Consider the following 4,994-nt stretch of genomic DNA (forward strand, 5'->3'; position numbering starts at 1 on the left):
CAAGCATGCACATCTGAAGAAAATAGTCTAGGTTCCAGACGTTCACATGATGCATTCCAAGAACTGAACGTCTGTGTACTCATTGTTGTAAAAACGATATTGGTGATGAATTCCATTATTTGTTTGTATGTCCCTTCTACAGGACGGAACGCAAAACATTTCTCAAGAAGTATTATAGGAAATATCCTAACACATTCAAATACGATCAATTGTTTAATTCAACCAAGGAGGTTCGAGAAATGGAGTCACAACAGTCTTATTCGCTTTGATCCCGTGCTCGAAGCCGCCACTCAAAAATATTTGAAGTATGTGTCAAACTGGATCTGCCCCTCAGATGCGAAGACAATTGACTTGTGTCTCATTGCATAATTACCAGCCACTTTCCAAGGAGGATATGTCTTTGTGATGGTAATTGCTTTTCGCTATCCCTACTTACAAACGATGGGCGGTAGACAATGGTAAAGGCACGGGGGTGCGCGAATAGAAATTGCTCAAATATTACTGAAAAAGATATCAAAATTACTCGAATGTACGTGATTGTACGCTAATCTGACATATTAATTTAGAGAGAACTATACTTGAAGATGATAGGATATTAGTTTCATTTTGCAGAAATAAGGAGAAAAGTGATAAAACCGGCTTTCTATGAGGGTAGAATTTCAAACACTTTCACAAAATACAGCTCAGATTTACACTTTTGGACATATTTTCGAACAGAATTGACTTTTGTTTTATATGCTTTATCATTTGGTGAAATTTCATTGCATTTGATATATAAACGAGCAGCATATACCCGATATTATGTTAGCGTTAAAAATGAATCTTCAGATTGCTCAGAAAGATGGCGGCTTCAAGCATTGAACATCAAAGGCACAAATGCACCTGTGGAATTCTTTTGTTTATCCATAGAAAACTGACAGCTGATTGAATAATCATAGTCAGTTGTAACTCCGTCTCTCGAACCTCCTTGATTCCACTAAGACTTTGTCGAATATTTCGAGGTTTTGTAAAGTAGGCCTATAAATAATGTCCTTTTTTCATTTAGTTACTGTACACTATATTATTTCGTTTGATTTAGTATATTCTGTGTATCCTTTGTATGGTTATTTGCATCAGGCAGTGCCTGCATTGTTCGTAATTTTATAGAGAAATATTTACATTTGTATATTATAGGATATTTCATAACATACTTTTCTGCAAATTGTATTTGATATGCTGATATCTTGTATATAGTTGTGCAAATTGTATTTGATATGCTGATATCTTGTGTATAGTTGTGTTGTATATGTATATATTTGTTACATTTTATTTGAAATAATTCTATTTTGTTTAATAATTTGAGATTGGTATATATACTCCCATACCCAATGAGGGTCGATGAGTCAATAAACTTCAACTTCAACTTCAACTTCAACACCCAGAGGAATGCTTGAGCTGCAAAACGCAGGTGGTGGATGGGGGAAGACGGCGAAATCTGATAGGGATCATAGGTCAGGGTGGGATTTTGCTCCAAAAATTGTAAACTTCATTACTCCGTACAGTGAAAAACAACAGCCATGAAGTCACAAAGTACAACATGTTGAGCGAGATGTCACAATCGTTTGTATTTATGGAGAGAATTCACTCATAGCAGGTGATAAAACTCAACAACGATGTATTTTAGTGGGATGTTGACACCCCACGCCAAGGAGGTGCACTTATCTTCATGCTGGTGGGATAAAGTTGCATGTTGTACTGTGTTTAGGTTGAGAAAATATCATCTCATATCGTCCTCCACATCATCATGCTTTAAATTCATACTTTCATCATCATTTTTCCCGTTCGTTTTCTTTATTTTTCTTCTCTTCTTGTCTAATCATCTTAATGTTGTCTTTCTTGTCCGTGTCCTTGTCAAATACTCTTGCTTGAAATATCAAAGGCTAATTCTTTAATTGCATCTTTATCTTGATGTAAATTTTCAAAACAATTGTATTTCGTATTTTTATATGCATGAAATAATTAGGTGCAGTATACTTATCACGGTTAACAGCTCGTTATTCCGAAGGTTCGTTATTCCGAAGGTTCTTTAGTCCGAAGGTTCGTTATTCGGAAGAATCGTTATTCCGAAGGTTCGTTAATCCGAAAATGAAATAAGGTTCGTTATTACAAAGGTTTGTTAATCGAAAAATGAAACAAAGCTAGTTATTCCATACGGTTCGTTACGGACCTTATTTCATTTTCGGACCAACGAACCTTTGGAATAACGAACCCTATTTCATTTTCGGATTAACGAACCCTCGGAATAACGAACCCTATTTCATTTTTGGATAAAGGAGCCTTCGGAATAGCAAACCCTATTTCATTTTCGGATTAACGAACCTTCGGAATAACGAACCTTCGGAATAACGCCACAAAATGTTCGGATTAACGAACCCTTTTTCATTTTCGGATTAACGAACGTCTAGGTATAGGGAATTTGTGTGTTCCGGATTAACGAACCTTCGGAATAACGACCCTTCGGAATAACGAACAGCACCCACTTGTCACGTGCTCATGTATATGTCCCTTTCGTTATTCTGTCATTTTATGTATCATAAAGTAATAAAAGTTAGCGGTCATTATATTTTATACATAGGGGTACTTCTATCAAGTATATACACTCGATACCAACAAAATTCACTTTTTCCACCATCCTAATATTCAATTCCCATTCTGGAAATGTACACATTGATATACCGTCATAAATACTATACTCGGTTTTTGCCATGTGTGCAGACTCATGCATATACATTTTAGTTGCATGCTCTCTCAAATTCCTTCCCATCGGTGTTTTTCCTTCCACTTCTAGTAAGACCTTGGTCGTGTCGCATAGTTTTCCCCTCCTTTCTTTCTTTCCTTTCTTTTATGTATCATTGCAGCTGGCTGGTATATCACATATAGGAATTGCAATTGATTCATGTTCTCCATTTTTCAAATCTTTCCCCGTGTCTATGGAAGCCGGAATGTTTAAACCCTAATAGTATTTAAGTATTCACGTCATTGTCACTCCCATGTCTAAATTGCTATTAGAGCAACTGCTATAGTGTGCAGCATGTGGTTACTTGTTTTCATAAATGCATGTGAGAAGAATCTTCTGAGCCCCGAGTAAGAGTCATTCTCTTTTGTTTATCCTTACTTTGGTCTTAATTGTACCCGTGCTCCTCATCCTGTTCCCCTCACTAGGCTTTTGTTGGGACCTACACTCAACAAGCTTTGCTTTTTAGTAGGTTCCATCGTATTTCTCTTCGCATCCTTTACTTTGATTGAAAATGACACATCGACCGTTATGTATTACTTTTGTATTCCTATTTCTTCATGTATATATCCAAGCTGGACATTCTGTATTATATTTTGTTATATACCATGTATTTTCCATCGAGAAATACGAAAATAAATTGAAATTGAAATTGAAATAAATCACAGATTGATTTAGTCCATCTCCCTGTACAACTGAGCTACTTGCTGTGTCTGTCTCTTTGACTGTGTTTTTATTGCAAATCCTGATATTTCAACGACCCTCTTGGATGAAATTAGGACAATTCTGGTAAGGATGTGAACAAAGACACGAAAGAAAACTCTTATAGCCACTGGAACATCAGCGTCGTATAGTTAGGTACTGGGCGGACGTATAAGGGGGTTCTGTTGGACTTTCAATGAGAAGCATGTTTGTACTCATGAAAGAAAAGGGGCTTGTAAAACCAAGGAGCTATGATACCTTCTTTCACCTCCCTGGTAAAACTCAGGTTTGGTCAATACCTCCGTAAACTTCTACCTCTTATCTGTTACCCGTGCTACGCTCCCCTTCTCCAACTTGCATTCGTACTTCCCGCTGACTATCCATGTACCAGTGCATCTCTCGTGAATTGCTTTATCAGCTGGGCAAAATCAGACGCTTGTAGTCTGTTTTCCTAGTCGTTGGTTTCGTTGTTGCTGCTATTGTTGTTTTATTTGTCAACTTTTCTAATTCATATAATATTCACATTATAGTATGTTATAAAATTATACACATATGGGGTTGTGGGGATGTATATATGGACGAATGAGTGTATAAGTCTAGATATATTTTCATGTAGGCCTTTGATTATGTTGTATGTGTGTATTTCATCGTGGTGTCAGTTTAGTATATATGTTTATAGTAATCTATATAATCATTATGTGTTTGGTAAATGTACTAGTAAATGAAATAATAAAATGAGTGCATGTTTGCTTGCCTAGCTGCTGTGGCAGCTGCGCCTCTTTCCACTATAGCATAGGGGCAGACCCATATATCATTTAAGTTAATAAACATCAAAGGCCTATAAGCTACTTGTGTGTGTATGTGTGAGTGTGTGTGTGTGCGCGTGTGTGTGTGTGTGTGTGTGTGCGTGTGTGTATGTGTGTGTGTGTGTATGTGTGTGTGTGTGTGATGTGTAAAGGGTGCTTTAAACTCTGACTATATACCCCCCCCCCAAAAAAAAATGCATTGATATGCATAATCATAATAACAGGTGCTGCATGAATCACTGTGTATAATTGTCCTCAGTCTGACAAACATGGTTTCCACTGCTTGTCTCCTGTGTGGTGACCTTACCATTTTTGTTTTATCACTTTTGTTTTTGATTTCTGTTGTGGTCATAATGCTGTGTTTGTAATACGTGCAATGTGAGCAACTCACTTCCTTGAAGATACTCATATAACCCCTTAATGTAGAATTTAAAAAAAAAATATATGAATGAATAAATAAATATATACGTCGGATGGAATCCATGCCAAATGCCTTCCGCTTCAGTCCTGTTGGAATAGACTCCCTCCACACAACACGCAGAGTCCATGATCTCTCAACCTTTTCTCTCTAACAATGGGAAGAACACGTGTGCAGGTCGAACGAGTTCAAATGACTGGATTGAGCCATATACTTGCGGTAATAGTCGAAATTGAACGGTATAGCAATCAATCAGTCGGGAAGCCGTTTCACCGTGCGCTTCCAGAAATTGATC

The sequence above is a fragment of the Diadema antillarum genome, unplaced genomic scaffold, assembly GCF_040938485.1.
Source record: "Diadema antillarum isolate AM-2024a unplaced genomic scaffold, OU_Dant_1.0 seq00000379_RagTag, whole genome shotgun sequence".
Lineage (NCBI taxonomy): Eukaryota > Metazoa > Echinodermata > Echinoidea > Diadematoida > Diadematidae > Diadema > Diadema antillarum.